Source organism: Diospyros lotus, chromosome 1, assembly GCF_014633365.1.
Source record: "Diospyros lotus cultivar Yz01 chromosome 1, ASM1463336v1, whole genome shotgun sequence".
NCBI lineage: Eukaryota > Viridiplantae > Streptophyta > Magnoliopsida > Ericales > Ebenaceae > Diospyros > Diospyros lotus.
This window is the reverse complement of record NC_068338.1, coordinates 12,475,453-12,502,296: the sequence shown is the minus strand read 5'-3', so window position 1 is coordinate 12,502,296 and position 26,844 is coordinate 12,475,453. Positions and strand designations below refer to the sequence as shown.

General features: G+C 34.4%; 1 long non-coding RNA gene across 2 annotated transcripts; it reads right to left on the bottom strand.

Annotated features, from left to right (window-relative positions):
• Positions 1-20,755: 20,755 nt before the first annotated feature.
• Positions 20,756-25,126, bottom strand: LOC127810514 (uncharacterized). 2 transcript variants are annotated; one of them, XR_008025466.1, is made up of 5 exons: positions 24,579-25,126; positions 22,727-22,805; positions 22,291-22,658; positions 21,359-21,463; positions 20,756-21,259 (listed from the first exon to the last, which is right to left on the bottom strand). It is a non-coding gene; the product is annotated as an uncharacterized LOC127810514 (long non-coding RNA). The 2 variants fall into 2 exon arrangements; XR_008025464.1 differs by having other exon boundaries at positions 24,587-25,126.
• Between the last annotated feature and the right edge of the window lie 1,718 nt (positions 25,127-26,844).

Below are 26,844 nucleotides of genomic sequence, written 5' to 3'. Positions count from 1 at the left end.
CCCAAATCAGGATTTTACTTAATTTAATCAATGTTAAATCAAGAAAAAAATGCAACATAAATCTAATGGAAGACGTTGAAAGAATCCTCTAAAGAATTTTAAGCTATATTTTACCTCTAAATTACCTATATTTTGCCTCTAAATTGCCTATACCAACTTGCTAGTTTTTGAGCTATATTTTGGAAGTATCATCTTTTGAACTATAATAAGGAATAATCAGGTTATTAAAAGATATTAATTCATTTTCTACAAAATTATGTTATTATAAACATATATTTACAAAAATTGAAGGGTATTTTTAATTATCTCTAAAATCTTACGATTTTACGATTCGATTTCACGATCCAATTTTATGGACACTTTTTCGATCCCACTTAAAATCCCAATTTTAACAACCTTGGTTGCAGCTGAATGTCCTCCAAATCAATTTTTGAGATAAGATCGAGTTTGTTCGGCTTTCAAGTTAGCCTACTATCAGCTTCCAACTTCACCCAAAACCTCTGCCTTAGTTACGATGGAGTATCTAAGGACTGTCACCTTCCAAATTTCAGCTTCTTAACAGTTTGATTGGCTCCCGTTGCAACTTCTTGTGAATTGCCGACTCTTACTTTCCCAAGTCACCGAAATTCCGTCTGAAATCAACTCATAGTAGTCGCCTAGGAGAATCACCCACCTCACAGTAGTCGTCTTGGTCACATAGCCGAGGATTCCTCCTGCTTCGCCTTGGCAATTCAAATATGAACCGACACAGCCGCAAGACTTTTTCACTTCTCGCCTGAGTCAAGTTAGAATTCGCCTAGGACTCACCTCTCGCTCAACTTCCAAATCTAAGTTGAGGATCACAATAAAAATCAAGGCAATTGAGAATCGCCGCTTGCGGAATTCTCCTCTAGATCGTTTCCGATGGTGCCTGCCTTCACAACTCAATCACATGCAGTGACCTAGATTTGCTTTGGATAATAGCCGAAGTCACATGCAGTGGTCGCGCCTTCCTTCTCGCCTCGCTCAAGGCTATGATACTTCCTATTCTCCCTAATCAACACCTCTAATCTACAATAGAGTTGTCAATTATCGGACTTGCTTGCAACTGATCGCTATCTACCCATGGTCCAGCGGATTCAATGATCGCCCAAGCCAATGCCTTTTTCTCCACCCAATCACCGACCTCTAGTTGTTGGAATTCACTTGAATTTCGTGCCTCTATTAATTGGATCGACTCTGCCTCAATATGTTTTTGCTAGAATCTAGTTAGAAATAACCTGAAACTTGCCTCCCTCAGCTTCCAAAGAACCAAGCAGATCCACTTCGCTAGGATCACTTCTGATCAGCAATTCGCTGATGTTCCACAATCACACAATATATTGTTTCCTGCCTTCACCTTCCTCAAAATCCAAATTCAGCAGTACTAAGCTCGCCTCAATCAACTGCACATGACCGTATATGTTCGCAGTCACAGTCGAAATCGCCTTCCGAGTTTCAAACACAATTTACTAGAATTCACATTTGGAATCAACTCCTAACTCTGTGTTCAAGATCCGTTTCCGATCCCACAATCAACTACGCCACTCTGATTTGACTTCAAATTCAAATCAAAATTACTGCTGGGCGATAGATCTGAATTAGCCCCTTGATATCGCCTGCTAAAATTGCCCAGGTCCACATAATCAATGTTTTGAAGGATTCTCCTAAAATTTAATCACCTTCTGAAATTGATCACTCCGCTTCAGTCTCCGTCGGCGATCACTTACGATCCACTTCCAACCAAGTCACCCTAAACTACCTTCAGATTCTCTCGAAATCACCATTGGAACTCACCGTCGGAACTCACCTGGCCACTTCGTCTCCAATTCCTAGCCCGAAATGCTTTGCTCTGATTAATTTTTCAGTCACCATAATTGCATCCAAGACTGTTGGAAATTAATCTGCCACTAAGCGTCGAAAATCACTACTTCAAATCCCCAAACCTACTGCCTCGATCAATTCCGTAATCTATCATCTGAATTTGCTACAGAATCGCCTTGGTCAATTGCTACGACTTCTGATTCACAGCAGAGAATCGTCGGCTCTAATACCAAATGTCATAACCGTAGGATTTAGTTGGGGTCTAGGAAGGAATTGGGAAGGATTTGGGAGGGAAACGGAGAAGAATTGGAGGGATATATACAACAGAAATCAAAAGAAATGAGAAAGAATTAGGAAGAATGAGGGGGAGAAAGTAAGGAGGGAAAATATGAATTCACTATGTTATTTCAGCATAGCTTTCTCTACATACTAGGGCCTATTTATAGGCTATTCAACAGTAAATAAAATCTGGAAAATAGCACCCATGTGCTCCTAACAACTCACAAAATACCTCCTACTAACTACTACAACCTTATTACAATAATACCCTTCTAACTACTCTTGAGTTGTGACAGACACCAACACCCATACTTGGGCTTTTGATTCTTTTTTGCTCGACCCATATACCTCCTACGGAATATCATCTCAACCCATGATATTTTCTTATTTCTATAATAGGAATATCCAACCACACCATTCATATCACCACAAACCTCAATGCCTCAACCCAACTCCTAAGGTCCTCGGACATGTGGTCCTACTTTCAAGATCATCGAATCAACCTTACATCCAAATCTCACATCCAATTCCGACTTACATCCAAATTATGCCAGACTCCCTCAACTCATAACTCTAGCCACTGCTCTGATACCAACTATGACGCCCCGCTCTCACTTACAGGTGCCACTTGTGAACAATCATCTGAACTGCTCACATGCCCAATTTTTTGTGAATGGTGGACTATATTTCAACACGAAACGCCCTAGGTGAGAATTAGGCTTTGTTATTTCCTTCCCTGAATTCCAGAATCAACTAGCAAACTTGGGTTTTAACCATTCCACACTTGGCTAATTTATTTCCATTAAGTTTGCCCAGTTATCATTTATTATTTTAATTTTTTTTTCTTTCCAAGAATTCTACCAGGCTCCATATAATTTAAAATTCCAAACATCCCATTGGCTTTCCCAAAATTAGAGAAAAAATTCATAATTTTCATTTTCCAAAAATTCGACATTTATCTCCAAAAATACTCGAAAATCCCTTTATTTTGAAAATTTCTCTGAAGCCCCAAATCAATTAAGAAATGCCCCAAAAATCCCCATTTTCTAATTTTTTTAAAAAAAATTGACTGGCGGGGGCCTGCTGGTGTGCCCAGGGCCTCGCGATGCGCTAGTCGCGTGGGCTGGCCGTGGGCCGCACGCGGCCTACCCTCACGCGCTTACTACCTGTTGTGACCTCGGCTGCTGCTGTTGTTGCCTTCTTCACTCTTTTCCCTTCTTTTTTTTTTTTTTCTCTTGTGCTTCCTAACCTAAATTTTTCATAAATTAAATTAAATAAATACTCAAAAAATCACCCACATTTCTAACAAAAATCATTTTTTTTCAACACCCAAAATATCCACCAAGCATACATCCAAATTTTCCTTTTCATTTCACAAATGAGACTTATACAACCCTCTTGATGCTTACATAACAAGCATCAAAATAAAATACACCCATGGTCTTAAGCTTTAACAAGCCATTACCAACAAAACAAATTACAACGTAAAAATACATCTCAACCAAAATACATGGACTATACAACAAACTAGGCTTCCATAAGCCATACAAAGAGCTTAAATCTTCATTCTCATGCTATCCTATCTTTGCCTTGACTTTCCCATGTCTTGGCAACCTATATATGAGAGTAAAACCTCATGAGTTATTAAGCTCGGTAAGGGTGCAATGACAATAAGTATGAATATGATTATTAAATGTAATGCCAATGCATGCAATGCAACAAAGTTAGGGCTTTCACATCCTCACAACCACTTTGGTTTGAGGTCTAAACCTACCCTACCCTACACAACCTCATGGCCATAGGTTCTTGAACACAAACAACATTCCAATACACACATAAAAATTCATGAACCATACTTACAACCTTGCTAGCCACCATCCCATGGGGCTATCCCTTACCTTAGCATTCTTTGAAGCTTTTAAACCCTTCCTAGCTTCATTCCATCCCTTCTACCCAAGAGATCCTTACACACAAAATAAATCCATATTACAAGAGAAGAAATAAAGAGAAAAGATCTAGCCTTTATGAGGCTAAAACACAAAAGATCTTACCTTCTTCTTCATCTTCCTCCTTGGAAGACGATCTTCCTTTCTCTACTCTTCTTCTTCATTTCCACAAGATAGGAAACTTCTTTCACTTCTCTCACTAAACTTTGCCAAAAAGATTAGGGTTTCCATATACTAGGCCATTTATACTAGAACCCAATCCTTCAAGAATAAATCATAGCCATTGGATTTATTTGGTGAGAATACATCCTCACCCTCCAAACTAATGCAATCCATGGCATTAGGTCTTGCTTAATATCCACCCTTGGATCTCTTTCACTATCCAGTACAAGATCTTAGCCACACAAGAAAGCACAATCCATGTGCTCTTCTCATCTTAAATCCAAACCTTTGGATTTTTTTCCAAGAACCATCCACCACCCTTGGATCAAGTCTTTCAATCCTATAAACAGATCTTCTTTTCTATTTATTTAATTTTGACTATTTTCAAGACAAGTCTTAAAAGACATAATCACTTTCTTTTTCTTTTAAATAAATCCCACATTTTTCAACCATTAATGGGAGACAATTTTCCATTTCATTTGGATTTTCTTTTAATCCAATACCATCATTACATAAATGACTAATTCCCATTAACATTTGAATTTATTTAATCCCACCATTTTACTTGAACAAGATTTTGCCAAATGTCATCTCTAGACACTAACCTTGGCTTCCAAGTTTCCATCCAAGCCATCCATGTGGCATCACACATTAATTCACCAATTTAGGGAAAGATCAATTATTTTCTCTCATATTTGAATATTCTCTATTTTCCCCGTTTTTCATAATTTAATTCCTTTATGGATTTTCACTCCAAATTATTAAAATGTCATTTGTGAATTATTAATCCCATTTATCTCCACATAAATACAGAAGTGAAAAATTAATTCACTTCCATACTTAATTCCACCTAGGAATTATTTCTAATTTACCAAATTACCCTTTATTGGACTTCACTATCCAAATTATCAAAATGTCCCTCATAGGACACCATTATTCTCAAATATCCATCACCTTCTCGAGAGTATTTTTGGAAGTTTCCCGCTTCCTTTCCCACTCTCCTAACACTAGAAACATTGGGTGTTACAAATATAGAAAAAAAATAAAATTAACATGGAAACTAAGGATATTAACAATAACCCGAGTAATGTTTCTATTAATATTTATGATCCGAGAAGATGAAAAAATATTGATATTAAATTAAGAGACTTGTTAGTTGAAAAAGGTCCAACTAGAGAAAGTAATAGATTTTTCAAATAATGAAATTTCTAGGCATTTCTCCACTTTTTATTATACGAGGAGGCTATCAAATAGGAAAACTCGTGATAGAAGATGGTTGGTATATTCAAATAATTTTGACAAAATTTATTGCTTTTGTTGCAAACTATTTGGTACAAAACCTAGTAAGAGCCAATTTGGGAATGAAGGAACTAAAGATTGGAAAAATCTTAGTACTAAGTTGAAAAGTCATGAAATTTATAATGAACACTTATTTAACATAAATGTTTGGTTAGATTTAGAATTGAGATTTTCTAAGAGTAAAGAAATTGACAGGAATGTGCAAGTAAGAATTAGTAAAGAAAAAGAATATTGGAGAAATGTTTTAAAAAGAATCATTGTTGTGGTAAAAGCTCTAACTAAAAATAATTTGGCATTTCATGAAATTAATAAAAAAGGATCTATCATGTGAATAATGGAAATTCCTTAAGTCTTATTGAGATGATTATTGAATTTGATCCAGTATTACAAGAATATGTCGGGCATATTCAAATGGATGAAATTCATAATCATTACTTGGGATATAATATTCAAAATGAATTGATATAGATGTCAGCACATGAAGTTAAGAGTATGATTTTGAAGAAAATTAAAGAGACAAAATATTTTTCTATTATACTTAATTGTACTCCAGATTTAAGTTACCAAGAACAAATCTCTCATATTAAAGTATGTGGATATTTTATCTGGTCCAATAATAATTGAAGAATACTTTGTAGGATTTTTAAAAGTGGATGACACTTTTGAAAAATGCCTCTTTAGTGAACTTACAAGAGAAAATGAAAATTTGAATCTTGATATCAATGATATAAGAGGGCAAGGATATGATAACGGGTCTAACGTGAAGGAAAAGCAACAAGGTGTGTAGAAAAGACTATTGAAGATAAATTCTAGAGCATTATATACACCATGTGGTTGCCATAATATTAATTTAGTAATTTTTTTATGTTGCCACCTCTTGTGTTAGAGCTATATCATTTTTCAGAGTTCTACAATGTGTAACGACTCATCAGAAAGGCCTAGAATTATTGAGAATTATTTAGCTAATTTTTTGCTTAAGAGAATTTTTGAATTAAATATTTAATGTGTCAATTTAGAATTTTTAATAGAAAGTATAGCATTTAATGAAATTTAATTATTAAAGAATTAAATGCAAGGGCATGAAGGTAATTCTATAGTTTAATTATTAATTAAGAGTTTTAATAATAGTTTCTTATTATTATTAATTAAGTGAGATTATGTATTTAAGAGAGAGTGAGAATCCATGCGTGAGATGGATTTGGATTGAGAGTCTTCTTGTGGTAGTAGGAGAAGGATTCTCACTTATAAAAAGAGATTGAGTTATGGGCTAGGGCTTCTTATGCCTATATATATAGCTTGATAGCCATAAGTTTCTGCATGCCGTGTGAAGAACAGAAGATAGAAGAAGTTCCAGCAGTGTCTAGCATGGGAGAAGTTGCTTTGCAATCGTTGCAATCCAGTCAAGAAGATTAAGACAAGTATTCTCCCTATAATCCCTTCCATTACAGGATCATGTTAGTTCGTTTTCAGATTTTTAAGACTCTCGTTTGATACTCAATTTATCAGCCAGTTTGTATATACTTATATTCATGTTTAGATAAGCGTATCAAAGGCTTCCTTGAGCAAGTATCTATCCCTATAAAACATTCTTTCAAGATCATGATTCAATATTAAATCTTAGTTTTTCAGTAACTCTTTGTTGAGTTTTAGTTTTTACAGACAGTGCACGTATATATATATATACGTATAATAGTGAGTGCATAAATAAGATATGCATGATTCTTTATAGCAATTCTTTTAAATATAATCTCCAAATCATGTTAGTATACGTTCTCAGATTAAACAAGACTCTTCATTCTTGTTCCCAGATCGTTATCAGTTATGTTTACATGCTTATGTATATACACAGTTATAATCAGTATCCAGTGAGTTTGATAAGTGGTGCATAATTCTTACAATGTTTCCTTCAGAAACGATCTTTGATTCATCCTTATGTTAGTTCATGTCAATTGGAATTGTTCTCCCAAGATTTCTTTCGGAATGGTGTAGTAATGTTAAGTTTGAGTCAAGATACAGGCGTTGTTGTCGTGAGTTTTATCCTTATGATGTTTCAGACATTCGAATGAGTCATGTGTTATTCGAATGAGTTCTGTGTTATTCAAATGAGTTCTGTAATAGCCTCTAATAATCAGTGAGTAGCATCCGAATGACCTTCATCCATTGGAATGCAAGCCCTTTCATTCGAATGCCAGCCCTTTCATCCGAATGAATTTCTAATAGCATTTGAATGTTTTCCCTTCCATTCGAATGACTCTCTTATGCTTAAGCTCGTTATCCGAATAGCGTCATGTGTCATCCGAATGACCTATACCCTATTCGAATGCATCTTAGTGTTACGCCTTGCACCCGAATATCTTGTTCACATTCGAATGATTCCTTCTATTAAATTAAATTCGTTGATCAGTGAACTTCAATTCCAATTATTATTTAATTAAATAATAAATACCCTCAATATTGGAGTCTCTTGGCACTATGATAAATGTAACATGTCCATACTCAGAAATTACCGAATCTTTGTAATTCAATATAAGTGATAAAGATCATATATCATGTTTAGCAATTATTATGACATGTTCAGCATTATTTCGTGACATTATGTGCATACATATTTGTATGAGTATTGAGCATGACTTTATATGGAGCACTACATATCGTGTGCCAGCATTTATATGAGCATTGCATTATGCGTGTCAGGCGACTTGTCCACGAGGATTCCATCAGTTTCAATTTTAGTTACAACTCAATTTATGAGTTGCTTTCCTGGTGACGACCAGGGGGCTAGGGGCTTTGCCCACTGTATGTGTTTACAGTTTTTATGTATACAGGATTCAGATCAGACAGGTATGTTTTACAACTATGTGGACCTATGTGAGAAAGTTGCATACCTGCATTCAGTTTACAGTTTATGTGCATTACATTTTTGTGAATGCAAACAGACAGTGATTATATTCAGTACAAGTTCAGTAAGTAAATTATCAGTATCGATATTTCTCGATTCAGCTTCAGTTATTATTTCCAACTTATTACTTGTTGAGCTTTATAGCTCATCTTTTACTCTTCACCATTCCAGGTCCGAGCATAGAGTATCAGATATGGGGCCTAGCAACAGTGGTTAGTAGTGTGTGTACGTGGAGCCGCTCAAGATCAAAGATGTCTGGGAGTTTAGTCAGTTTGTCAGTTTATAGTGCCTTGTCAGTTAGGGTTATTTTATATTTCAATTGAGGGATTGTCCCTTAGACAGAGTTTATGGTTTTCAGTTTATTTGACTCAGAGTTTTTGTTTCAGTTGACTGATATATTCATTTATGGTATCAAATTTCAGTTTATCAGTTAAGTTTTATTTTATTTCCCCGTAACACCTCTTCTCGGACAGTTCTAGGAGAAGGGGGTGTTACACAATGCATATATTCAATATTCTCATCTTCACCCAAAAGATGGAAAATATTAAAGGATAACATATCTAATTTAACTGTCAAATCATTATCATAAACTCGTTGGGGAAGTCGTATTAAAAGTGTCAAGGCAATTAGATTTTAAACTCTAAAAATACGCTATGCTTTGTTTGAATTAGCAGAAAGGAGTGATGATCTTAAAATAAAGAATGAAGCTAAATGTTTTGCAATGTATGAATTAGAGAATTTTGAATTTTTGTTGGGCATGACTATTTGGTATAATATTTTGTATGCAGTTAATTCAGTTAGTAAGAGCTTTCAAAATGAAGATATTCATATTGATATTGCTATAGATCAATTAAAGGTCTTATTTCTTTTTTTGAAACTCATAGGAAAAATGAATTTCAACTTACTATGGTATATGCTAAAAAATTTGCAAATGAAATGGAAGTAGAACCTATATTTCGTGAAAAACGTGTGATTCGTAGAAAAAATAATTTGATAAAAATGTCGATGATGATAAAACACAATCTGTTGAAAATTCTTTAGAGTTGATTATTTTATATACAAAATTGATCAAGTCATTTCTATAGTTTGAAACAGGCTTAAGCAATTTGGAATATATGAAAAAAAAATTAGATTTCTATGCAATTTCAAGAAATTAAAATCAATAGATGAAGATGTTTTAAAAGAGTATTGTTTGAATCTTGAAAACAATCTTAAATTTGATAAACTTTCTGAAATAGATGGTTTAGATTTATTTTTAGAATTAAGAGTAGTGTTAAGAGAAACTTTTCAAGAGACAAAAAATAGTTCAATGAAAATTTTTCATTATATCAAAAGAGTCGATTATTTTTGGAATGCATATATTGCTTATAAAATATTATTCACAATTTTAGTTTTAATAACTTCTGCAGAAAGAAGTTTTTCAAAATTAAAGTTAATAAAATTATATTTAAGGTTAACTATATCGCAAGAAAGATTGAATAGATTAGTTATATTATTCATTGAACATGATTTATTAGATAAACTTAATTATGGAGATTTAATAAATAATTTTTCATTTTAAAAGACAAGAAAAATTAATTTTACTTAAAACTAAACATAGTTCAATACATGTTTATGGAATGAAAATTTGCTCATGATGGTGAACTTTATCTTTTTAATACTATTATCAGTTTAATGTTTTTAATACTATGGTGCACTTGCGTTAAAGCAGGTGCCCAAAATCGCACTCCGTGAATTAAGGCGATGTCAATTTAATTAAGCAGGTGCCCAAAATTGCACTCCGTGAATTAAGGCGACGTCAATTTAATTAATTAAGCAGGTGCACCTGCGTTACAGTAGGTGCCCAAAATCGCACTCCGTGAATTAAGGCGATGTCAATTTAATTATTATTAACGCAGGTGCACGTCACCTCACCTGTCAATTGGCAGGTGAGGTGACGTGCACCTGCGTTAAAGCAGGTGCCCAAAATCGCACTCCGTGAATTAAGGCGATGTCAATTTAATTATTATTAACGCAGGTGCACGTCACCTCACCTGTCAATTGGCAGGTGAGGTGACGTGCACCTGTGTTAAAGCAGGTGCCCAAAATCGCACTCCGTGAATTAAGGCGATGTCAATTTAATTAAGCAGGTGCACTTGCGTTATAGCAAGTGCCCAAAATCGCACTCCGTGAATTAAGGCGATGTCAATTTAATTAATTAAGCAGGTACACCTGCATTACAGCAGGTGCCCAAAATCGCATTCCGTGAATTAAGGCGATGTCAATTTAATTATTATTACGTAGGTGCACGTCACCTTATCTGTCAATTGACAGGTGAGGTGACGTGCACCTGTGTCAAAGCAGGTGCCCAAAATCGCACTCCGTGAATTAAGGCGATGTCAATTTAGTCAATTTAATTATATAATAAACTTAAGTACTTGAAGATAAGATACACACCAGGGACGTACAACTAAGATTATTTTAATCAAGTCGCGTTGATTAAAACCGCTTCCCTGCACCTTCCTCGAAAATTAAAAACCGAGTAAAGCAAGTTTCCCTCAATATGTATTATTATGTATATATATTTAGAGAAGCACCGTTCCAGTATGCACTGCCGTTGTTGCAATTCGTTATTTCCTTCAGCGCGATGTTGCGTTCTATTGGGCCTGGCCCTTTCTTTTGGTTCCCACTTGTCTTCGTGTTCTCTTCTGTATCAATTCTGGAAACTTTCCGCATGGAGATCTTCGGGAAAGGAATTTTTCTGGTTGATGTGGTCGTGAAGTTGGCATTACTGTTGGGATGGGCTTTCGGCCTCGCGTTTTTCTTAGTCTTCGTCTACCGACAGTTAAATCAAAGCGTTCATCGGCAGTTAAATCAAAGCGTTGATCGGCTGTTTCAAGGCTATGGAGGCGTCAAGAAGGCCACCGGAGGTGCACTGCTGTTCTTGGGCAACATTCTCGTTTACTACTTCTCGGAAAAGTCGGTGGCTTGCATGCTGACCTTCTTCTTTCTCGCTTGTTCCTGGTTATGCGGTCTCTGTTGCCTGCAACCGTGCACGGATTTTGGAGTTCTCGACTTTCTCCTCTCTGCCAGTCTGAACGTGGCCCTCAGTCTTTTCGGGGTTAGAATCTACACGTGGCTTCTTTCCATCGCTTGTATTCTTGTCATTTTGCTGCGCTACTTCCTAGACCCCATGTGGGTGGAGTTGCCGGCCACTAAGTTGCCAATAAGAGAACCACCGTGGATCTCTTATGAGAAATATTTATCACCACCTTAATTAAAGGGTTAAATATTTTAATTATATTATATAATCTAAAATATAAGTCATGATGTATTAATATTTAATTTTGATCGTTAGAGATTATAGCTCCAACGGCCATTCTTTGTTAATCTCCCTAACGACATTAACCACTTAGCAAATCTCCTTTATAATAGCAGTAAAGAAAAATCATATAAGAAAAAATTTTCATGTTCATTCTACTCAAAGTGTAAATCACTAAATTGGGGTGCAAGAGAAAGGGCTATGAGTGTTGGGTGCTCGTGGGATCTTTGAGCTTCTATTCTGTAAGTTCTTGTAGATTGTGAGAGTTTTTCTTGTAATCTTTATTGTAAATTGTGTTCTCAATTTTTATAGTAGATTGACTAAGGGATTCCCCTTGCTGTCTGTGAATAGGATTCGTTTGAAGAATTCGAAGGGATTCCCCCTGCTGTCTATGAATAAGATTCGTTTGAAGAATTCAAACACGTAAATACTTGTGTTCTGTTGTGGGTGTGTGCTTGTTATGCCACAAGAATCGAGGGAAAACAAATAAGGATTTTGAAGGCAAAAATAAAATATTAAAGGCTCGTTATAATGATTCGTAAATCGTAATTTAATTTAATTATTAGTTTATTATGTTAATTTAATTTAAAGGAGATATTAATATATTTTGTTAATAACAATAATAATAATAAGAATAAGAATAATAATATTAACCATTTTATTAATATATAACTTATGGGAATGTATTATAATAAGACTAAGGAATTGGAGGGGTGAGGGTAGCGTGAAGTGCTGGAAATGCTAATTTAAATAGAAGCAGCTTCAAGTTAACATTTAATATTAAATGGATGTGCATATTTAAGTGAAGATGCAGCTAGTAGGGACAGCAGGCGCGCGCGAGGTGCTGCTGGGCGATGTGGGTTCGAGGCATGGCTGGGAAAGGGGGCGTTTCACTGTTTTGCTGGAAAAATTAATTTCTAGCATTGCTGAGGGCGCCAAACGGCACAGTATGGGGAGAGAGGCGGCAGCTTCTGCTGCCCACGTGGCTATCCCTCCACCAAGTTTATTTCTTTTAAATTAAAGTAAAAATCCAACCCAATCTAGCCCTTTAATGGTCCCTATTAATAGCGCTCAACAACCTCATTTAATGCTAAATTTGAAGCCATTTTGAAGCAAAATAAAGCAGACTTGGAGCAGCAACAGAACGCGCGAGCAATGAAAAAGAGAGGAAAATCAGGGGAAAATTGGAAGTTTTTGAGGAAAATCCAATCTTTTTCATAGTATGAGAATACTAGGTAATTTGAGAAACTGAGTAATAAATTCTTAAGGGTTGGAATTTTATTTAGAGTCCAATTTTATTAATTTTGACAAAATTATACGATGTTCTAGTTTGTGTAATTTTCGCTGCGTTTGGACAGAAAAAGCCCAAGAATCTCTTTTACGAGACAAGTTTCCTACTCTCTTTGCGAATTTCCTTTTGTTGTGAATTTATTTACCCTCCATTCGTTCGTTTCGGTCCTTTTATTGATTATGGAGTTATGAACCCTTTTGGTGTAAATTAAATTTAATAAGCTCTCTTCAGGGATTTTATTTATTGGTTGCCTACGGGGGTTTGTGTTACCCCCACGCCTTTGGGAATGATGCAAAACTTATTTGGGGATTAGGTTCTTAGATGTTCGGATATAACTATGGATTCTATGGCTAGAAGTCGACTAGAGTTGTTGAGCAGTGGGGGCAAGGGTCGGTTGTTTAGTGACATTGGAGTTGACTATTGTACGGTCTTTCTTAGGCCGTCGGCCGGACACTCCTAATCACTGACCGTCGACTAGTGTCAGGCACTGCTGACTAACTCTGCCATTATGTGATTTACTGCATGATTTGATAAATTTTATTATTATTTCATGGTTTTGGTATGCACATAGGTACAGGGTACATGTTGGGGTTTTTCATGTTCTTTTTATGCTTGGGCACGAACATCCTAGTATTGTTAGATTGTATCTGGCACGGGCATATGTATCGCGTGTGGTTTACTATGTGGGCGAAGCATCTGCCTAATGCCTGGATGTATGGGCACCAATGTATCTAGTTGATGCTTACTATGCCTTGCATCATATATGCGCATTGCATGGTTACTATATGTTTAGCAATCTTGAACAAGAGTACCGTTCCAAGGGAGCCTAGGGCTCGGTTATTCAGAGGCTCGGGTGTTGGGAGCACCGACCCGAGGAAATGCGCACATGTTTGTTGAAGACTTACGTTGCCTTCTAGGGCAGCGGTAGGTTGGTATAGGACTTGGGTGCCGGGTGTTTTATGTGGGCCCCAAGGACTGGTATGTGCTTTCATTATGCTATTCTATTGTGTTGTAGCATCTCATGGTTTGTGTGCATGTGTGGGACTATGTTTGGGGAGTTCTCTTCTTCTATTCGACGTATAGCTTTTCTTTTCTTATAAACTAGCTAAGTCTTGCAACTCACATTGTTTTCCATCATTCCAGGGAAGGGCAAAGCTAAAGTCGAGGGCGAGGATCACAATACCTAGCAACTGTGTCGGTATGGTGTACAGTCAGTTTCCCCTCCCCCTCCCTGGATGTCTCTGATGTTTTGATAGGATTTTGTCGCTTTATTTTTTACTATGTCGGGTTGTTCCTTGTATTTTCTATTTGTTGTAACAGGTGGCTGTATGTATTTATATACTATGTGACCGCTGTACTAGCAGGGTACTCGTAAGCATGCTTGTGTATAGCTTGCTTTCGCTGTTTTATTTCTTTTGCATGCATGTCAGGGTGCTGTTTTATTTCTTGTGCTGTTTTATTTTTTGGAAACCAACTAAAAGCTAATCTTAACACAAGATACCAAGAGGGACAAGGTCAACTAGTTTGACGAACCTGTCTAACCCTACCCGAAGGAGCACTCATACCAGGACAAGAGCCATAGGGAACCCTAGCCAGGTTGTAACACCCCGCCTTCCAAGACATTAAAATATATGCTAGGATTTTTTTTTTTATATACATCAAATATAAACCATAATAAATCCTCAACATAAACTTTATAAATTAACATTCCCAACATAAAGGAATGATACACTTTAAACATAAGCGGAAGCAAGATCAAAACCTGTAAGGAACCTCGAAAACATAACATATGTGGGTACATATACATCGTTCACCCAACATAATATTACAAGTACTATTAAAACCTAAACAATATAGCCGAATAAAATAGATGGACCTAGCCCCACATGGGACCCACAAAATTTCCGCCAAGCTCATGCCTCGTTCACTTCCTTGCCCTTTCGGCCGCCTGCCTCGCCTGGAACGTAGAATATTCTAGGGACATAGTCCAATATTAGAAGATGAAATCTTCTAAGTGAGGGTTAGATAAGCATGAATGAATGAATGATACATGAACATTTATAAACAGATACCCTAGTGTAACTTCTCTAGTCCAACAGCTCAGCACGGAACCCTAGGTAGAATCTCGAACCTCTGCAGGATAAACCTAACGTTGTTCCATTAATTTCCCTTGGAGAATTATGGCCACACTCTTAGGGTGGAATCCCAATCCCATGTACGAATTTTAATATGCCAATAATATCGTACCATGCATACATAACGACTTTCCATGCAACAGTATACGAACAAATATGACAAAAATGATCATAAAATACTTAAATATCATGTATAGAAAGGAAATCATATCGTATATGGGTTATAGGGACAAAACTGCTCACATTTAACAAAAATTAGGATACCTCGAAAAGCGTGCAACTTGCCTAATTTTTTGTGCCAATTTCAAAATTCGCACCAATTGTTTCACCTCAAGTCCCAAGTCACCCTAGGCAAGATATTTATTTAAATAATCAATAAAAACTATTTTTCTTTAATTTCTTTGCCTTTTTCTCTATTTTCTCCAATTAATTTCTTTAACAATCGAAAATAAATACCTACATCACTTTTTTTCTAAATCTTTTTTCATGAAAAATCCTAGAATAAATTTCTAGGAATATTAAAAAAAAATTAGAAATTAACAAGGCCCCACGCGCCCGCATGCGCTAGTGCGTGGTAGGGCGAATGACACTGGTGCGTGAGATTCACGCGCCGATCATCTTCTCCGATAACAGGACACTGAAAAACTGGGATTCTTACATCTCGACAATCTATAGGCCTAATCGATCCTAATGGTACCTAAATTGGCTCGAAAGAAGGTCAAAAAGCCGGTCAACTTGAAGCTCGAAGTCTCGGCCAAATGGTCCGCCTAGGGCTCCGGTGAGGCTTCGAATCTTGCTCATTTTTCCTTTGTTGCTCGCCAAATGCTTCAGAAATGATCTCCAACCTATAGGCAAAAAAAATCCTCTATCCTTATCCCTTAATTCGTTCAAAAAAGCCTTCGATTTGAAGCTCAAAATTTTGAAAATCTCGCCACTCCTGTGTTCTATTTATAGGCAAATTTGAAGCTCGAAATGGCCTTGGTCGCCTTACCCATTGCCTTAGACGTTCAAACCTGCCCTGGATCAACCTTGAAGCATCCTCCCATGACCAAAAAACCAAGTTGCAGGGCTCGACATCGCAGCCAACTTCTTGGTCGGATTTCTCAAAAATTTGGCCACCCTAGTGGCCAATGACTGCTCATAATCACACATTCGAGATCCCCGACCACTTCCCGTGCAAACCCAGTGCTCCAAATGGTCGATCAGCGACCGCCCTTGTCCTGGTCGGATTCCATGGCCCAAGTTTTCCGACTTTGCACTTTTGCCCTTCAGATTTTGGTTTTATCACTTTAGCCCCTTTTTCTCATACCCCCTGCATTTTCCTTAATTGCTACAGAGTCCCTCAAGTTCTAATCTTTCCATTTCTCCTTTGAAATTTTCAGAAAAATGTCATTTTGACCCCTTCGGGTAACTTTGGAAAGTTATACTTAGGCTCGTTTCTCCGTTTTGGCCACAAACTTATTCGTTTCTTCCTGAAACTTCTGAATGGTTGTTCTATTCGATGAACCAAAGCTTCCTGAGGCTTCCATTATCCTTTCAGGAGCCTCCTATTAGAATTCAGTTTTTCTGCCCAATTCCTAACTATAGCGAAAATGATTCTTGATTCGGTTTCTTTTGGTTCTAAAAATCATGCCTCGAGATGCTCATTAGAGTCGTTCCTATTTCCTCAAACATTTAAGCCTTAGGGTACTCCCTTCAACTGATTTGATAAATTTTTCGGGCTTTTTAGATATCATTTTTCCCTGAATTTTCATTTTTTCATTAAATAATTACCCAAAGTTTTTAGGTATTACATTCTCTCCCCCTTAAAGAAATTTCATCCTCGAAATTTTTGCATTCCTACCTACTAAACACTAATAATCAGCTAACAACTTGTAAAAGCAACAACCTTCATCTCTTAGCCAAGCATTATCATTAATTCTTTCGTAAACACATCAATTGGCATTATTTACACAAATAATGCCTATCGGGCATATTGTGTCTTTTACAGAATTTCTCGTTGTAGCTTTTTATCATCGGCCACATATATCAAGAATAGTTTATATTACCTCAAACATAAATGCACTATTCATAGTTGTCTCTTTTTTTCATAACATTTTTGATAACATTTCTTAGAAAACCATAAAAAATTGTTACTCTAATTCTACTTCTTCGAACAACTAGGAATATTTGTCCCTAATTGTATCTGTAACGCCCCACTCCCATCTACGGGTGTTACTCATGAATAGCCAACTTATTATTCACACGCTAGGACAAAGATGAAGAGACTCACGTTTCAATGAGAAACGACCTAGGTGGGAACTAGGCTTTGCCCTCCCTTCGCTCTACTCAAGGATCCGGGAAATATCGAAACGACCCCGAGACATTAAAACCCGAAACCTTGCAAAGTGTCACCCCTTCTCAAACTCTTAATGAAGAGTTAAGGATGACCTCCCAGGATCGACAAAATAAACTAACTCACTCGCTTCATATAAATTACGGCATAAAGCCTTAATTATAAGAAAATAAATTCTTCTTTGCCCCAACTATTAACCCATTTATCTCACTTTCATTTCCTTTTAGAAAATATTTAGATTAATATTTCTTTGGATAAATTTAATGAAATTTTCTTTATTAAATCTCCATTGATTTTTCTCTTTAATTATTTCAAAATACCATAATTTTCCAACCCTTAGAAAATTAATTTTTGAAATTCAAACCTCAAGGCCTCCTCATCCATTTTCAAAATGTAAGGAAAATACTCCATTATTTAATTTCCCAAAATATAGAAATTTTTTCCCACAATTGCCTCAAATTTATATTAATTTAATAATTAATTTGGAGGCTAAAATAGTCCTTTATTTATTTATGTAAAAATAAATTATTTCAAAATTTCCTAGAATATCAGAAATAATTAAATAAACAGAAAAAAAATTAAAATAAAAAAAAATGAATCTCAACAGCAGCAAGGAGGGGGCGGGCAACACCAGCCGCGCGGCCAGGCGCACAGGCCCACGTGCTGACCGCGCGGGCCATGCGCGCGGGCCACGCCAGCCGTGCCCAGGCGCGCCCTTGGCCGCACCCAGCACACTGCCACTCCTTTTTTTTAATTTTTTTTTTCTTTTTAAACCCAAATTTTTCAGAATGCTTTTACACTTCAAATGGCTTCCAAAACATTCAAGTTTGTCACTATTCAACCATATTAAGCATTCATTACATATTTAACTAAAATAAATACTACATCATCCACTAAACCACAAAATACATATACTTCACATGCATTTCTCCTTTCTTCATTACCTTCAACCTTTCAAAACTCTTTTTCTTTTAGATGATTCTCCACCTACATAGAGGTCAAAGGACCTTATGAGCCAATGCTCAGTAAAGGTGCTATGCAAATGTATATGTAACATGAGAATATAAACATGTAATGCAAATGCAATGTATATTATGGGTAGTTCTCCATGCTCTCATAACCACTTAGGTTAAGGCACCAACCAACCCCTCTCTCATCACTAGTCCTCTTTATGGCCATAGGTCCATTAGAACACAAAACATGCAATAAGACCATTATATGCAACTCATTCAAAACATGTACAAATGCAAGCAAACCCCACCACTTGGGGTTATCCTTTACCTCTTTTCTTCTTGAAGCTTCAAGCCTCCACTTGCCAAGACTCTCTCTTTGGCTTTCAACCACCTTAAGAAAAATATTCTTAAAGCATTTAAGATCTTGAAGACTAAAGAAATGAAAAAGAATGAAACTTACTTATTTTCTAGAAGAGATTTAACTCAAGACTTACCTCTTGCTTGCCTTTCTTCTTCCTTCTCCTAACCTTCTTCTTACTTTCTTTCTCTTAACATGTGGGAAAACCTTGCACTAAAATCTCAACCTCCTATTTATAGAGATTTCTTACTCAATCCATGCCAAAACTCAAGATTACATCTTAGCCATTGGTTTTTCTTTAATTCAAGAGACTCAATCTCAACCCTCAAATACAAGCACAATCCTTGTGCTTCTCCCAAACTCAATCTTAGCCTTTGATTTTAAGAGAACTCATCTCTAGTCTTTAGAGAAACACAATCCAAGAGACCTAGTCCCTTTAAATCTCAACCCTTGATTTTCTTTAGAGATTAAATCCTCACCCTCCTTTATTTTTTTTCTTGAAATTATCCTACCCATGTGTCCATGCCATTGGTAGGCTTAAATCCCAACCATTGGATTTCTTCAAATTTCAAGACTCAATCACCACCATTGGATCAAGGCTACATCTCTCATAATTCTCCAATTTTTAAAATTAATAAATAATGACTAATTTCAAGATTGACCATTTTCTCCATTTTCCATTTAATTTAAATTCCATAACTTTTCAAGCAATTAATGGAGACTATTATCTTTTTCCTTTTGATTTAATTTAAATTGCTCTTGAAATACATAATTCATTTTTCTTTGGCATTTAATTTAATCCATCATTTTCTCACATAAATGCATGACTAATTTCCATTTAATATGAAATTTCTTTTAATTCACTCCACAATGACTCTCATTAATGCTTGAGAGACTAATTTCTTTTTCTTTTTGAATTTCTTTAAATCCCACTCTTGCTTCACAAGATCATGCCAAGTGTCACCAATTACACTTAATCAAATAATTTCTTATTCCCAAATTTAATTAAATCCCATTCCATGAGATTTTGCCAAGTGTCACCAATCTAACCTACTTGGCTTCCATTTAATTTCTAATTATCCATGCATTTTCACATGCATTTAAACAAGAATTAAATTCTCCCAAAATCAATTCTCTAATATAAATAATTTTTCCAAAAATAATTTACCCTTTTATGGGACGAAACTCCAAATTATCGTTTTGCCCCTCTTAAGGCGTCCTATATATACGTGCCTTCTATTTTATTCAAGGGCAATTTTGGAAATTTCCATACACCATTATTCCCTGTAATCGATAATTTTATCATGACTCATCAAGGGTATTACAGTATCCTCGAGCTCCCACATAGCTTCTTCCTCAGTGTGATTTCTCCATTGAATTTTTACTAGCGGGATGACTTTGTTCTTCAGAGCTTGGTCGCACCAATCTAAGATTCGCTCGGGCGACTCTGGACACTACAAGAAAATAGTGTATTTGAGATGGATTTCCGAATTGAGACGGATTTTGGTCCGTCAGTAAAATGCCCCTCGGTAAATTTGAGACGGATTTGAGACAGATTTTGAAACGAAATTTTTTTGTCTCTAATTGAGACGGATTTTGAGATTAAATTTTTTCATCTCTAATTGAGATGAATTTTCAAATAGAATTTTTCCATTTCTAATTGAGACAAAATTTTTCGTCTTTAATTTAGACGAATTTTGAGAGGAATTTGTCTATCTCAAAATTCAGACAAATTTAGAGACGGGTGTCAAACGAATATTAAGACGAATTTAGAGACGGAAATATCCGTCTCAAAATCCATCTCAATTTTGAGGCCGATTTGGAGAAATTGAGACGAATTAAGACCGATTTGTCTCTAAATCCGTCTCAAATTTAAAAAAAATAAAATAAAATTTATCACATTATGAGATGAATTTTAGAGACAAAAAAATCTTTCTCTAAATCCGTCTCATATAATTAAAAAAAATTAAAATTCAACCTGATAACAATTACAAATAACATATCATGCATACAAATAACATCTACAAATCCATAATCGTCTACAATTCCATATTACATATCCATACAAATAATGGATCATGCTAATGATCCGAAGGGTTCTGGGGCGACGAATATGAAGAACGGTGATGTAATCTATCTTCAATAGGCGAGATTCGTTGGTTGAAGGGTTCTATTGCTGCCCAAATAGCTTCTTGTGTCTGATCTGATAGTGAGACGGACGACGACGGCTGTGGCGGTGGCGGTGGCTGTGGTGTCGATACATAGTAGGAACCGGGGATTATATGTGCTTCTGACCCCATTCCATAAACACGACCCTTTTTCTTACCGCCCGTAACCTCCAACCATAAGGATCTATCGTCAATAGCTGGATGCGAGGGCTGGCCAGCATCACTATCTTCTGAATGGCCAACAGCCGATGACTGTGATGATGCCTCGTGCTGTCGCGTTTGAAAGTTAGCCTGCAAGCATCATGGATACATGTATGAAATAAATTATACTATAAAAAGGCCAATTAAGCATAATAAAATAATATAAAGACACAAGTAATGTATACTTACATAAGTATCCTCAGACCTCCTATCAACGAATTCGGAATTGTCTTTCCTTCTATGTGTCGTGAGGAACAACTCAGCTTGTGTAGGTGGGCGACCAAATTGTCTTGACTACAAAGAAAAAAGAAAGTGTTAATGCAAAAATTATTATTTCTTAAAAATTCATAAAATAAAATATAATATTAAACATTAAATATTACCAATCTCTTTTTATGCTCAGACATAAGTACGGAACCACATGTATGCATACTACCTCCTACGTCTGAAGTCCTATTTTTCTTTCCTTTTTCAGACTTATCCTTGAATTATGTAGAATTTCAATACTCCTTTAGGGCTTCAAATACAAAAAGTGACATCCACGAGAGTTTTTTTATTCAAATCCTTTCTGACACGAAATAAAATATCAATCATACGATCAAAAGCTGTCTTTTCAAAATTAGCCCTAATTTGATGTTCCAAAGCAATATCCCAAGACCAATTTTTCTTAAATGTTAAGACAAAATAAAAGTTTAAAAAAATCAATTATATATCAAAATGTAAGGGTTTTTCATAGCTAGCATCTATAACTCATATAATACACATGGTAAAAAATATTCTTGTCTGCACTTGTGGGACATTTATTTCTAAGCATTTTTATTCTCGAGACTTTAGGTTAAATACATATACTAAGAAAAACCTTTTCTAAGCAATAATAGCAGAGTTAGACTTGCATAAATGGATACTATAATTAAAAAAATACAAGGATACAAATAATAAAAAAACGTTTAAATAAAAGACATGAGTATTGTTTTATTGTGAATATGGATCAGTTTTTACCAAACTGTCTCCATACCATTCACTTGATTATAAGCCATAGGTAATTTAAATTTAGACATTACTAAAGCAAACCATCAACCATATATATACTAAAGAAACACATTACTTTAAACTCGCCATACCACATCTCCCTGACAGCAGGATCTGTCTTCTTCCAACTCGGGTATGGCCCCTCAAACTTACTTTGGATAATTCGAGAAATATCTCGTTTGCATAAATTATTATCAAACCTGTTAAAACACACATTAATTTGTAAAATAATGTGTTAGAATGAAAATTTCTCTGTTTAAGTTAAAATTGATTAGTAAGATAAGGGATACTTATAAAAAACCCAATGGACATATCATCGAATGATTATCAGGGGTGGCAGTGGGTGTGGATGAACCCCCGACTTCAGTAGGCGTAGAAGAAGGCCCATCATAGTTGGGGTGGGGTGTCTGTGGGCTAGGAGAATCAAATCTCATATCAGTGGACAGAGATGAAAGTCCCCCTGCAAAAACATATATTTGTGAATGATTTAACATGCAAAGTAATGAATAAGTTAAAGATAGGGTGTACCAATGTGGTCCTCCCCATCAGTGTCTCTGAACTGACGACGACGCATAGACTGACCATATGATGATCTGTGTGCCATATTCTACCATACAAGATAAAGAACAGTTAATAGGCATGTGATAAAAATTTTTAAATACTTTCAAAATAAAATATGATTTATCATGTACAAAAATGATTTATATTATATTTATGATCTCGTGTTTAAAATTGTGTTTTTGAACTAATAGAAATATTACAATTCAACATCGTATAAAAAAAAAACATCCCACAAAAATATTACAATTCAATGTATGCAACATCACCAATTCTCAATGCATTAGATACTTCATAAAATCACAACAAAATTCATCTCATATATCTCAACAAGTCATTATATTATAATTTCATCAAACAAAAAATATCATTTCAATGATATTATAGCAAAAAATATATTAATAAGAGATATATGAAACTAGAACATGCAAATGAAGAAGCGACAGTAACATATCCTATGTAGACAATATATTTTCGGATAATGTTTAGTTCTCCAATTTCAATAACTTTATAAATAGTCCTAGTGTGTCGCCCCTTCAACCAAAGCATTCCTTTTACATTTAACAAAAAATATTTTTTGATTATTTGACTACATAATTTGTGCGTATGTTTACTGACAAGTCAAAAACTCCATTCAAAGTTGGAAAAAACACAAATGCTACTATACTAGTATTTGAACATTTAACAAACCCCTCCCCCCCCCAAAAAAAAAAAAAAAGATTAGAAAAGTTTCCAACGTTTGGAAATATATAAAAAAAAAAAAATTAATTTCCAAGTGTTTGACTACAGCTACATAGTTGATTATGAGTTCCTTTTGCCTTAACCAAAAACTAAAAAAAACAAAAAAGAAACCACCATTTTCATATGTAACTAAAACTCTTGATTACTCCAAACAAAGTTTTCAAAAAGCTACCCAACATGATATATACACACACACACTAATTGCTGTTAAAATTATATGAAGTAACAAATCAGAATGTTTGTTCAAGACCACCCAAACAAATCCAATTAATTACTTTAATAGATTTATATATTTAAAGAAAAATAGATTGAATTGATCAGTTCACCAATTTGATGAGCTAATCTTTATTTTATTTCATCACAATATTTTTCATACTATTTATTTTAATTTTAATCTATTTTATTTCATTACTAGATGTCTCCCAAACAATACATTGAGATTTACAATATAAATTATTATAACTCTCTAATTAACTTACATTTGAAAATACATATTAAATTACTGAAACATCAACAACGAACAAAGATTGAGATCGATTACTAATTTATAGAAAGCTAGGTAACAAAGAATCCCTTTTCTAAAGATATAATTCAATAATTTCAAATTACTTCATAAAAACAACTTAAAAATGAGTCACTTAAACCAAATCATCTAGATGAAAGAATGTTTGTACATATACATACATACATTAAATATACATAAATCTTAAACGCTGTATGTATGTAAATCTTAATATACATACGTACATCTTAAACCAAATTTGTATACACACAAAAATTTAATTCCAGCAAACACACAAAATCAAAATATAAACACTATTCCAGCAAACATTAATATACATAAATGAGCAAACATATAGTACTCCAGCAAACATTAATTTACATACAGCAATTTGTATACATAAAGTATTCCAACAAACATAAATACAGCGTACATACATTTAATATACATAAATGAGCAGCAAACACACAAAATATATGTATACACACAAAAATGAGCAACAAACACCATCGTTTCTGGCGTACATACATACATACATACACAGAAATATATATAAGTAAACACACACAAAATACATACACATATACCAGAAAGTGGCATTGGCAGGGGCGACGGGGACGGTGAGGGCGCCGACGACAAGCGATAGAGGCTGAGGGAGAAGGTGAGGGCGAGCGACAGAGGCCGAGGGAGAAGGTGAGGGCGGCAACGGTGAGCGGGGAGACCTAGGGCGGCGACGGCAAGCGCGGGCGAGCAACGAAGTTGAGGGCGACTAGGCTACGGTGATGAGCGACTGCGGCCAGCGAGGGAGCGACGAGGGTAGGCGAGGGCAACGAAGGCGAGGGCGCTTATGGTGAGTGGTGAGGGACACGGAGAGGGGCTTGGCAGGGGAGATGGGAAAATGGGATGGGTTTGCAGGAGGGAGGGAAATGGAAAAAATTTTGGGGGAAGGAGGGAGCCAGGGAGGGGATTTCGAGATTGACAGGGGGAGGGATGGGTTTGCAGGGCGCATGGGAAACAGGAGAGAAGACGGGATGGGTTTGTAGGTAGGTTTTTTTATTTTTTTATTATTTTTGTAGGTGAGGGTGATAGGCTTGCAGCGGAGGGGGATGTGCTTGTATGGGAGGGAAAAAAATTTCCAGGGGGAAAGGGGGTGTTCACAATTTAATACATATTTTAAATTATTTTATTAATATTTTTCTACATATCTAAAATTTATTATAAAAATACTATAATAAAATTAAAAAAAATATTCATATGCACACATTTTGCCTTTCATGTTTTATAAGAAATAAAATTTGATGGTTTATTATTTGTATTTATAAATAAATTAAAATTAAATAAATAATTTTAAATTATAAAAATTAAAATGACATAATTTTTTAATTTAAGTATAACATCATAAATACATGGATATTCATACATATATAACATTTATAATTATGTGGGTAATTTATAAACAATTACTCACTAACATTTGAAAAGCGTATGTTTTAAGATAATAATAATAATATTAATAATTTTATATGTTAAAAGGTAACATATTTAAAATATTATACATTGATATGTTATTTATTTATAAACTTATAACTTATTTATAGGCTTATTTAAAAATTAAAATTTTTTAAATTTATTTTTTAAGTACACTATTCATATTATTATGAATAATAATTAAATATATGTGTTTGTTCTACTAATTGGATATAAATAAAAAGGATAATAATAGTATCAAAATTAACTATCTAACTTGTTTGTTGAATTAATAAAAAATTAAAATATCAAAATACATTATTACATAAAGGTACAAGCTAATTATGTTTGATATATATAAAGTATACTATTAATTCAAAATCTTAATACAACATTCAAAGTATATTGATATAAGATCAAAATATAAACACATGCACTTGAGGAAAAAAATATTAGAATAATTTTAAATTATAAAAATATTATATTAGGATAATAATATACTTATAAAGTCAATCAATTAATTAAAATGCTATACTAAAAGAATAATATATGTGTCACTTTAAAATTAATTGATGACTCATTGAATATACGTGCTATATTAGTATACAAATTGATATGAATAATTGAGAAATTTCATGAAATTAAGATAAATAATTTATATAATTAAATTACTGGCTCAAATAAATTTGTTAAGTAACTAATTATAATCTTGTTGTACAGAAAAAATATAGTTATCGTTCTATTTTCTAACGAATTATTTACTTTTTCTATTTCAATGACTAATAAGATTATTAAATAAATTATAATTAGATTTAAATCGTTCCAATAGAATAAATCAACGAGTAGAGTGCTAGCCTAGCCTAATTAAATTGTTATGTAATCCTTTAATTCTATAATGTATAATATTTAATGATATTAGTTAAATATATTCAATATGAATTAAGTATTTATAATTAAAAAATTATTTTATTATTTCAGATATTAATTAAAATAAACATATAATAGTAATGTACCTCGACCATATGAATTTCATTTACTTATTGTTTAGGATTACTTCGAAACCAAATTATTTTGAAAGAATTTTTAAAAGAAAATTGATTAAACAAATAGAAATTAAAAATTATTATTAACTAATAAAATGTCTTATTTTTAGTGTTAACTATGTAATATATCAAGATTTTAAATTTTGATGTATTTTTCTTTGTTTCATCTTTTTACTTTAAGAATACTATTTATATTTAATATATTAATGTCATTCTATCATATAATTGAGTAAGACAAGTATATAATCAATTGACACCTTAAATGTTAATGTTTTATTTCATTACAAATAAAACATTAATCAAGTACAATAAAGTCATGCATTAGTTGATTAATT